Source organism: Parus major, chromosome 17, assembly GCF_001522545.3.
Source record: "Parus major isolate Abel chromosome 17, Parus_major1.1, whole genome shotgun sequence".
NCBI classification, from domain to species: domain Eukaryota; kingdom Metazoa; phylum Chordata; class Aves; order Passeriformes; family Paridae; genus Parus; species Parus major.
The window spans coordinates 9,639,077-9,650,832 of NC_031785.1; the positions used below are offsets into that span (position 1 = coordinate 9,639,077).

General features: G+C 47.6%; 1 long non-coding RNA gene across 1 annotated transcript; it reads right to left on the reverse strand.

The window, feature by feature from the left end:
* Positions 1 to 2,498: 2,498 nt before the first annotated feature.
* On the reverse strand, positions 2,499 to 3,788 carry LOC107211967. The gene is made up of 2 exons (XR_001524351.2): positions 3,639 to 3,788; positions 2,499 to 2,766 (listed from the first exon to the last, which is right to left on the reverse strand). It is a non-coding gene; the product is annotated as an uncharacterized LOC107211967 (long non-coding RNA).
* Between the last annotated feature and the right edge of the window lie 7,968 nt (positions 3,789 to 11,756).

The window sequence follows — 11,756 nt, forward strand, 5'->3', positions numbered from 1 at the left end:
GGGGTCTCACTGGGGCAGAATCCCCCTCCCCGCAGCTCAGCCCAGGCTTGGGGGGTTCTGGACCCCATCTCACTCTGGAATCCATTCCTGGGAGCTTCTGAAGGCAGCCCAGTGTGAAGTCAGAGTTATTTCTCAATCTGCATCCCTCCCTGGAGCCCCTGGGCAGGAATCCCGGGGGATTTTCAGGAACACCCAGCTGCAGGCTCTGGAGTGGCAGCAATTTGCTCCTGTCAAAGGCCCAACCTCTGCCTTTATTATTAGCTTGATAATTACTTTGTTGTAAAAACTTGTCACCCTTGGAAGTAATTAATTTCTTGAAACCAAGCACAGCAGATGGGCTTCTAATTTATTTGAAATCACGTAGGAAGCAGGGGAGTCTCTGACTCAGTTTGATAAACACGGCATTTTAACCTGGCAGTTTATTCCCTTTCAGACTTCCTAGGAAATGTCCCTCTGGGGACTGGATGCTGATTCACTGCAGGGCTGAAAGGCTCAGGATGGGATCAATTTATGAAGTGTGGCCTTGCTTTAATCCTTTCTGGGCACATTTGCTGTGGGCAGGATGTGCAGACAGCCTGGGAGGAGCCGTCCTGCTGCTCTGGCCGTCGGTGGCTGCTGGGTTTGGGACAGATTTATTGGGCTGGGCAGGTGCAGAGGCTCCCTGCAAACAGCTGGAGCTCTCCTCATGCCTCCCTGAGAAGGATTTTCCCCATATGCCAGTCCTGCTCCAGCCCCTGCTGTTGGGTAATTCACTGCCATGCAGAGCTCTGGGCTGGCATTTCAGCTCCTCAATGGCAAAGGTTTCCATTCATGCTCCAATCTGCCCATCTGTTCTGCTGAGTCCTAAATTCTCCTTCCTGCAGCTTGAAAGCACAGCTGAACTTGGAATATTGGGCTGGGTAAGCAGGCAGCTGACAGAAAGACAGAGCAAAGCTCCCAGCAAGGAAAATGGAACAAGAGCAGGAGAGCTTGGGCTGCACTGGAGCACAGGGGAGACGCTCTGGGCTCATCAGTTTTGGCCAAAATCTGTGTGGGAATGAGCCAGTGAGGGAATAATGCAATGCCTGGGGAAAGGAGGTTGGCATGCACAGATCTCCTGTCCTGATGGGGATGAAACTCCTCTCCCTGCCCTGCTTTGGGTTGGGAAGGTTCTTAACAATCAGCTCATCCCACCCCAGCCATGGCAGGGACACTTCCACTGTCCCAGGGTGATCCAAACCCATCCAGCCTGGCCTTGGGCACTGCCAGGGATCCAGGGGCAGCCCCAGCTGCTCTGGGCACCCTGTGCCAGGGCCAATCTTTGCTCCCCAAGGCCACTGGCCTGGATAAACTGTGACCCCATAACCCTCAGAGCCCAGAAATTTTTATTTTTTTTTTTTTTAAATTCCAGCAATAGCTGTAGAAATTTCTAAAGGAAATTAAAGTGGAAATACCTACATTTTTTCGCCCTTTGCTCAGGAGAAAAATAACTTCCCCTCCCAATTTTTCAACATTTCTGCAGAAATTGGAGCTTTTCCTGGAACTGGCTTTTAAAAATTTTGTGGAAATCCTTGGCAAAGGCTTCATGTGGGAGGCTTCTGGACAGTTGGTGTCTGTCAGCCCAAGAACCTAAATCCTGGAGGGAGTTCTGGGGGCAGATGACAACCAGAGGTACTGAAAGTGTGCAACCACTTAATGTGCAGTAATTAAATGTGGGATCATTAATGGAGGAGCAAAGGCTCCCAAGGGCCCCCAAAATTCCCTCCCAGCAGGAACAGGCAGAGCTGCACCTCCCAGACACGAGGGCTCTGCTGGTTCCTGCCACTTGCCATGGATGTGTCTCCTCCTGGAGGAGCCACCCAGCCCCAAAGCCCCCCAGGGATGCTGTTGGGGGGCTCTCATTTCCCCCCAGGTCATTTCCTGACAGCTTGCTCCTCATTTGCTCCTAACAGGAGAGGAAACCAAGGTCCAGAGCACTCGAATCCCTGACATTTTCTCCCTGTTCTTGCAGGGAATGACCTAATCCATGCTATTGTTTCCTACTCCACTTGAATTTCCACTTAGCCACATTTCCATTCTTTCTGCAGTTCTTAAAATATTTTTTGACCTTTTTTACCAGGAAAGAGCAGAGACCTGACCGTGCCTTTCTTGTTCACTTTGGGGAAAGGCCATTTCTCCACAACATATTTTTGTTCTGTTTATACAGAACTTAGTGAAGAGGAAAAAAATGTGGAGTTTATTCCTGCTGAGGAAGGAGCAGATTTGTATTTTCCACCCTTGGATTGAGCAGATTTTAGCCCTCGCTTTTGGCTGGGCTGCTCTGCCCTCTCTGCTGCCCTTAATCTGGAGGATTAAGGAAAATATAGATCTGCCCACCCTGCTAGTGAATTTATTCCTAAAATAGAAAACAGATGCAGCCTTGAAAAAAAGGAACAAATCATGGCTGTATTTGCCACCTCCTTGATATTTTTGCTGAGTTTTCTCCTGTTTTTAAATGCAAAAATCAAAATATTCTCTCCTTTTTTGGGACTTGTTTAAATCCTTTTATTCACCCCGCTGCTGGGAACTCCTTGACCCAATCCATCCCCTCTCCTCTCTCATATGATCCTTTATTTTCTGATCCTGTTTTGATCCATCTGATGGTGCTGAGTGAAAGGAAACCCTGTGCAGAAAGAAGCACTGGGGATAATCCTTGTGGAATTGTGCATCTCATTTTTCCTGTTCCAAGTTCCTGTAGCGGCTTCCAAACCTCCTCATCCTTTGGTGTTCTGGAGTTAAAGGATTTGGCTGGAGAGGAATCACAGCATGGATACAGTACAAACCCAGACTCGGCATATAAAAAGCCTGCTTCTAAATTTAAACCTCTGTTAACAGCTAATTTAAGCAGCTAATTATACTAAAAACGCGTGAGCCCCAAATTTGCCAATTAAAAGTTAATTAAACGTAAACTCAGTGAGCTTCCATTTGTCAGTAAAATCCATCTGCTTCCTGCGGTCCCTCAGCCTCAGAGCTGTGCCTGAGCAGTTCTGAGCCATCCCCATCACACACATGGCCAGGATGGCAGAGAGAGCCCCGAGCTCTGTAAAACCCGGGAGGAATGATCAGCCTGAGCCCCTGGGAGGGTGCCCGAGATGTGGGACATGTCCCAGTGTCCCTTCAGGGGAGGTGATGCTGGCTCTGACCCCTGTGGACAGGGGCAGTGAGGCAGGGCTGCAAGGGGGAAGCGCAATTAACGCTGCTGCTCATTAAAACCGCTGATCGCCAGCAGGATCTGCTCCGTGCTCTGCCTGCACACAGCAGAACATCCCCTGGACAGTTTTCCTGCGGCTCCCTGTCCCTCAGCACCGCGATCTCACCCCGGAGGGATGCGGGGCAGGACGGAGGCGCCGGCGCTGGGAGCGGCCTCAGCACCGGACCATGTCCTGGGGCTTTGGGCTCTTTGGGCTGTCCCTGGCGTGAAAAAAGGAGGTGAAACCATCAGATCACACCATGGGCAGCACAAGGCACAGGGGACATCCCCTGAGCCAGAGTGTGCTCCTGGTGATGTCCTCCAAGGGGGTGAAGGACACATCACCTTTCTCATGGGGAGCTCCAGAGGAACATTCCCCATGGCACAATTTGTGTTCCAGCAGTGACAGAGGAGCTGGAGTTTTGCTCACCTGTGTTTGAAGAGCTCTGTGTTTTCTGGAGAGTCTCCCCTGCTTTGCCAGCCCAGATGTTGAGGGCAGCCCAGATGTTGAGGGCAGCCCAGATGTTGCTGCATGGCTGTTGTGCTGTTTGACACCTGTTTGGGAGGAGAATCCCTCAATCCAACAAGTGCAGGCTTCTGCTCCACTGAACATCAGGTTTTATTGACAGAATAAGTAAATATTGACCGGTGGAAAGTTAAAGCAAATATTTACTCTGAGTTTCCCTAAATTCAAGTGTTTACAGAAAGTGAAAGTGCTGATCCACAGATTCCCATTTGTGACACTGCCTGCCCCCATCCAGGCCAGGCATTCTCCAAACTGTTTGTTCCCTGATTCCCAGACATTTCCAAAGAAGGTGCTGTCTGTGGGTCAGGCCTGGAGCAAGGTGCTGACCCATACATTAAACAAACTTCTTCCCAGAGGAAATGACAGGTGCAGAAAGCTGGGGATTTGGTAATCTCCTGTGTCAGAGTCAGGAATTCAATCAATACATGAGATAATTTCTTGGCAAATAAACTTATGAGGGAGAACAAATAGAAATTCATTCCCCCTACATGGTTGGAAAGGAAATGTCAAAATCTTGGTGAATCACAGAAAGGTTTGGGTTGGAATTTAAAGACCATCAAGTCCAACCCCCCTGCAGTGAGCAGGGACATCTTGAGCAGGATCAGTTTGCTCAGAGCCTCCATCCAACCCAGCCTTAGAGGATTTGCATCAGTGACCCCAGTCCAGCCCCAGGAATCATCCCACCAAGTGTCAGGAATGACAACAAGGTCACAGCTTCCTTCCCTCCCCAATTAAAATATTTCATCTGCTCTAATTCTACCTGACTTTCTAGAGGTGGCATCTCCACCCTTTGAAAGTGCCCATCCTTAACCCATCTTGACCATTCACCTTTCCATTAAATTTCTTCATTCATTAAATTTCTTTGGCTCCCTATATTTTCCTCACAGCCCCACCAGTCTGCCAAGCTTCCCCTCCTGCTGCTGTTTGGATTTCCATGTGGCAGATGTTCCTTTTAACAGATATTTACAGTCCAAAGGAGTGGGAGTCCAGCTGTGCTGATGGCTACAAACAGAGCCACATTATCACTGCTGCAGCCAGGCATGAAATGCAACCATGTCTGCAGAGGAATAAATGTTTTGAAGGCAAGACAAGGCAGCCTGTTCAGTGCTGGGTTTGGATTTATTGTGAAGACAACACTCAGGTTTAGGGTCCCCATTCAGGTTTTTTTTTTGGGGAGTATGAAAATTGCAAACTATCAGCAGAATGTTTTGGGGTAAGAATGTTGTCTCTAAGAGACACCCTTAGGTTTTCTGCTTTCTCTTGCCTTCCTGGGCCAGGTGCCCACATGAGGAACGAGCAGCAGGACCTGTGGCAGGTCTGCAGGGACACTGCAAGGTTACAGCAGTGAAGGCTCACTCTGGATTTTCCTGCTCGTGGCATTTTTATCCATGAGTCCTCACAAGTGGCCAGTGCCTTTCTGATCCTGTGCTGGACAAATGCCAGCCCTTGTCTCCTGTTTGGGAACACCAGGAGCCCCACACTGATTTCCCACCCGGGTCACCTCTATTTCGGGAGTGGCCTGCTTCCCCTTTGGAGAAGCCTGGGGAAAAGTGTCCTCTAAAAATTTCCAGGAGCCCTCTGAGACTGGTGAGAAGAAAATCTGTTAGAGGAGAGGCGGGGAGAATAGAGGACACAGAGTTTGGGCACAGCTCTCCTGGGATGAGAAGCCAAACAGAGCCAAAGAGCCCATTCCCCTATCTCCAGGTTATTTTCAACCACACTGAACTCTGCACAAGTCTTTGTTGGACCAGAAGGGCAGAGAAACCCTCAAATTTGTGTAAAAAATGTCATCTGACTGTATAAAAAGCAGGTTTCCTCCCCAAAGAGATGCTGGGTAGTGATGTGTGAGTGCTCAGAAAACAGAGGGGCTTGGAGAAAGGAAACAGGGCTGGGGATTCCCTTGTGGTCCTGGGGAGGTGAAAAACGATGGCTTTTCACTCTGGATCTGAACTCTGTGGCAGGAATTGACACCAGGATCAGGGCCACAGGGTAAAATCCTCCTCACTGTGTCACTCTGCCTCGGTCCTGCACATCTCCTGTGAAGGCACTGGATCAAATGTTAAACACTACCAAGAAAAAATGTCAGAAATGACCCTGTCCTGTTCCAGTGGGCTGTTTTTGTAAAGTAAAAAAATATTGCTTTTCACATAAAATAAACACAGTCTTGCCTTTCCCCCCCTCAGGAATGGATTCCACTTGGAGTAAAGAACAGAAATAGAACCAGGAAAAACTTTGTGTGACAACAAAGCAGCCTGATGTTAATGATGCTCCCCCTGGGGCTGCTCTGAAAATTCTCCCCCGGCTGCATCACTGAGTTAAGAAAAAGTTGCATTAACTCAGTATTTTTTCTGTTGGAAAACTATTTCTGGAATGTCTCTCGTTCCAACAGATTACGTCAAGTGACTCCAGCGGTTTTGTGGAGCCTCAAAGGCTCAGCTGGAAAAGACCCTTTAGATCATTCAGGCAGGAGTGAAGCTCCTCCTAAAGGGGTTTAGGGCAGGCTCAGCTCTGCCCACCTTGGTTTTCTACTTGGCTCAATTTTACCCAACCCATTTCCTGCCTTTCCCACCATTTCTGGGATTTTTCTGCTTTTCATCCATTCCTTACCAGAAGTTTCTGGTCCATCCCATCCCCATCCATGTCACTGCTCTGCTGCTGCCTTATCCTCTTTTACACACAAATAAATATATTTATCTATTTATATAAAAATATAAATGTGAACACAAAGGAATATATATGTATAAATATATATAAATGTCTGTAAAAGCAGGAGCTGAGAAGGAAACAAAGCCCAGCACAGCCTTGGTGCCCCTGGCAGTTTCCTGGGGGACTGGAGAGGAACTTTCACATTGGTGTTTTTGGTCAACCCAGCAGATTTTTGGGGTAAATCCTCAGCATCACTGGTCAAATCTGGTAAAGAAAAGTGCAGCTGCTTGTGAATTTTACTGATATTGGACATTTTCTAATGTCAAAATAGCTTTGATACAATTCACTGGAGAGCTGGAGGAAAGACAAAGAATAAACCCTGGGGGTGATTTCTCCTGCCTCCTCCATCCCTCTGAACCTTCAGGAGATGCTGAGGCAGAAATCAGAGCAAGGAACCAAGAAATTGGGTTCCTAGTGGATTTTTGAGACTGGGGATGCTGAAAATCCCAACACAGGGATAGTCCCATAGGAGCACCTGAGTTCTACACTTGAGTGCCTAAAGCAAGGGAAATTTGGATGTTTTTGGGCTGAGGAGCTGATCCTGCCATACAAAGTGGAGCATCTGATGAGGTGCAGCTATTCTGTGCAAGATCAAGACCCACAAATGAACAGGAGCCAGGGCAGCAGCTCCAGCTGAGTAAAATTGCTCTGAATTAGAAAGAAAAAATGCAGCCATTGTGTTGGTACAATGGTCTGCCAAAATTTCCTGAAGACCATGTAAATACATCCTTAGAGCATAAATATTTTTAATCTATAAAAAGCATCTGTCAGACAAGCTCCAGCTTTTAATGCAGCCCAAATATGGCCTGTGACATCAATCCCAATCTATTTCCCTCTGAAAAATGTAAAATGCAGCAGTTGTTGAGGCTCTTTTAGCAAATATCAGAGGGAGAATTCATGGAGATCTTGAAAATCTTAATGAAGAAGTGTTCCTTTGCATGCTAAAGACAGGAAACCCTTGCAGAAGCAGAAACATAACAAATATTCCCAAAATTCAATATAATGCAGAGGTACCTTCAGGACTCAGCAGAGGTTTGGAAATCCTCCCCCAGAATCAGAATGGTGGATGGGATTTTCTATGACAGAAAAAAATTTCCCACAGAAAAAAAATCAAAATGTATAAAATATTTAACAGCAAAAACATCTGGGTGGAAAACTTTGGAATCTTGGCCATGGGAACAAGGGTTGCAAAACCCTTCTGTTGGGAGATTGCAGCTCCCAGGGTTGATCCTGGGCTCAGTGGTGCATCCAGAACAAGAGAGAAGGATCCAACCCTCCCAAGGAGGAGCCAATTTCCCAGCTGGGGTCCCCCAGGGTGAGTGAGAGCTCTGATCCTGCTGAAAGCACCCAGCAGCCTTCCCTGGCCATGTCCTGGGATGGGCAGTCTGGGAGGAGATGGGAACAGGAACAATTCCCTCCAGGAATCCCAGATGTGGGATAAACCTGGAATGCAGGGTTTGAACAGCCCCCACTGAAGCTCTTGTTGTCACTCTAATGGCAGCGTCGTGTATTTTGATTTCTACTGGCTAATTGCTTCTTAACATTGTTATTCACAGAGAGTTTCTCTGCTTTGTTCTCATTTCAATGAAACTGAGACAATAAAATGTCAAGGAATACCAAAACAAAAGCAAAGCTCCTGTAAATGAAGCATTTAGGTGGCATAGCTGACAGAAGAAAGATGGGGAATGTGCCATTATGGATTTAGTGTTGCTGTGAAATCGCCTTCATTTCAAGTTGTAGTTTCTGTACTGTTTGCTGTTTGTTTGATTAATATTTTACAAATTCTGACAGCAAATGCATCCTGTAAAGTACAAAAAATAACATCCCTGGTAATAAACAGCCGACTGAGGCTTCTCTTCCCTGCTTTTACTGCAGCTGAATAAAACAGCACTGACTAAAGATCAAGAGGGGTTTTTTTTTTTAACACAGAAAAGTTGGATTTATATATGGAAGAGAGTTATTTCTAAAAACAATCTTTGGTCTTATTCATAAAGGCAGAGAATGGAAAATAGATTTAAATGATCAGATCTTTCCCCTGCCTTGCTTTGAATGGCTGGAAACATGGGAAAGTGTCAACGTGCTACAAACAAATCCATGCTCTGTTTATCCCTCCTGTGCTCATAAAACAGAAATAGGGGTTGCAAACAAAGCAGTCTTGCAGCCAGCACAGCCTCAAGCTGCTCTTGGTGGCATCTTGGTGCTTCCTGGGTCACAGGAATTTCTGCTGCCTCCCCCCCAGATCAGGGGCACCAAGAGCAAAGCAGCTGCAGAGAGCCCCTGATGCAAATTCTCATCTCTCCCCTGATCAGGAACCACAGTGTCTATGCCAAATGATAGCCCTAATTATAATTAGATTCAAACTGAACTTCTAAATCAGCCTGAGATTCTATTTTACAGTAATCTACTATAATGCAATGGTTAATCATATCTAACCTTAATACCAGCCTAATCCTTCAAATTATTTCAAATTTAATTCCAGCCCAAAGGCAATTATCTCTTGAAATTTAAAATTTAAGTCCTTGAGTTTAATCATCCCCATAGATATAACCCTAAAACTTATCTAAACCCACAGACACAAAGAAAAATCTAATTGTATATTTTAGCCTCCAAAGTAACCCATTTCTAATTAAAGCTCAGTCCTAAACTCATCGTTATCCTAACCAAGATTAACTCCAACTCTAATCCCCCATCCTGATCTGCACTTCTCTAAATAAAAGGAAAATAGCAAAGGAGAAATCCCATTTTTTTCCAGCTGGATGTAGCACACAGACACGAGGAAGATGTGGAGAGCTTCACTTTGGCTTTCCCTGCAGGCTGTGGGACCCAGGCCAGGGCTGGAGCTGCAGAAATATCTTTAGTTGGCAAAATGGACCTGTTTGTGCAGCTTTTTATTTCTCCTGCAGCTGTGGCTGCTGGAGGGCTCGTTAGCCCCACTGAAAATTAATTAGTGGTGGGCTGTGATGAAATTCTGCTTTGGATGTTGATTTTATGTCAGCTTTGAAGGAGGCAAATCCCAGCTGTCATTTCCTGAGCTATAACCCACAAGATCCAAATGCTGGGCTCATCACCCTCAGCCCCTCATTTGGGTCATACCTGGGGCCTTTCCAGGGCAGAAATGTTCCACCTTTTGATGAAATTCCCTTTTCCTCCTCTCCTGCCTCCCCAGCAGCCTGGGGATGGGGATGCTGGCAGGGAAGCCCCAGGAGCTGGGCTGGGTTAGGTGGGTCCTTCATCCCCCCCAGAGCTGCTGGGGATGTGACTGCAAAGAGAAAAATTGGAGCTGTCATTTGCTGGTGACCTGATTTTTTTGAGAGGGGAAAAAAAAAAAGATGACATTCTACAATTAGTTGGAATCATTTTTTTAGCTGCAGGTATAATTTATTTGGCTTGTTCTCGTTTCTAATAAAGAAGGGAGGGTATAGAATATCCCCCCCCAGGCATTCTGGGATTTTATTTAATGCAGGGATTATAAAATCATAGAATCACAGACTGGTTTGGGTTGGAAGGGACTTTAGAGCTCATCCAGTGCCTTGGGTAGGGACACCTTCCCCTAGACCAGGATGCTTCGAGCCCTGGCCTTGGACACTTTGGAAGATACAAAAAAGAGAACAAAATGAGCAAAAATTTGTTTGTTTCATAAACTGAATTTCCAGATTAAAGTGTGGAGCTCCCAGGGCTGCTGGTGTCCACTGTGCCAGCTGTGACGTGGTTGAAACCCATGACACATTCACCCAGATCACAAATTTGGCTTTAACAGGGTCTTGTCTCTTCAGGGAACAGACCCTGGTGTTTTCTTCCCTTCTCTATTTATGTGTTTACAGGTCCTTGCTTGTGTTTTATTTTTCTGTGAAAGGCTCTTTCTCCATTATGAAAATATTTTTATTTAGCAAAAATGAGGGATCTTATGTAATTCTGTGACTTGTGGAGCCAAAGGTCAAACATTTCAGGGAAACATAAGCCTTGGCAGCAGCTTCTGCTCGTTGAAGCTTTCCAGCTTCCAGCATTTCGGATACTTCACTAACAAATGAGTCCAAATAGGAAAAGCTGATCCAAGTTCATTTGCTCTCTTTGTGCTTCTGTCCCTCCTCTGGAATTGCTGAAAGCTGTTCCTGTCCCTCGCAGTTCCTGGAGTGCTGTGTCCAGCTCTGGGTCCCAGCGCAGGAAGGACACGGAGCTGCTGGAACAAGCCCAGAGAAGGTCATGGAGATGATCAGAGGGATGGAGAACCTCTTCCAGGAAAAGAGTGAGAGTTGGGATTGCTCAGCCTGGAGAAGGGAGGGCTTGGGGAAAGCCAAAAGCCCCTTCTAAGACCTGAAGGGGTTGGAATGACAGGAAAAGGGGCAGGGCTGGATGGGATTTTGGGCAGGGATTGTTCCCTGGCAGGGTGGGCAGGCCCTGGCACAGGGTGCCCAGAGCAGCTGGGGCTGCCCCTGGATCCCTGGCAGTGCCCAAGGCCAGGCTGGATGGGTTTGGATCACCCTGGGACAGTGGGAGGTGTTCCTGCCATGGCTGGGGTGGGATGGGATGGGATTTCAGGTCCTTTCCAGCCCAGCCCAGTCTCTGATTCCATGGTTCCAAAGCTGCCCTTGCAGCAGCACTGGACAAATCCAGAGTTCTCCCCTGACACCACTCTGAAGAGCCCCCAAAATCCCATTTATTCTCAGAGAAGGATCTGTGCTCTTGGCCAATCTCTTTCTCGCTGTTATTCCTCTTTCCTTGTTGAGTAGGATGTACAGAGCAGGTCCTGGGGGTCCTGGTGGACACAAAGTTGAGCAGGAGCTGGCACCGTGTCACTGTCCCCAGGGAGATCAGTGACAACTGACAAGGCACTGCCACAGCAGGTGATTCTCCAGCTGGGGACACGCTCAGAGCACGGGATCCTCCTTGTGCTGGGCTCCTGGGAACCTTCCTGCTGTGCCTTGTGACCCACCCCAGTCCAGCCCCTCACACTCACATCCCTCACTGCCATCAGCTTCCAGCTGCAGGGGGGAAAGGGCACTTTCAGTGCCACGATTTTCATGGGTGTATTCTGCAGTTCTCCCTCCTCAGCATCCCCTGGGGACACTTCCCACCCTTCATGCAGAGCTGTGCAGGATGCTGACATTCTCCTGCAAAGCCAAGTGTAATGATCACAGGAGAAATTCCCTCCCTGTGACATCCAGAGGGATCCCAGCTACCCCAAGGCTTTCCAGGGAGGTGGAAGCCTCCCAGAGCAGCCAGGTGTGGCCAGGCATGGCCAGGACATGTGGCCCTGCAAGGGAGGCTGAGCTGCAGGTGGATGGACACAGAACTCCATCTGCCCTCCTGCCTGGGGTC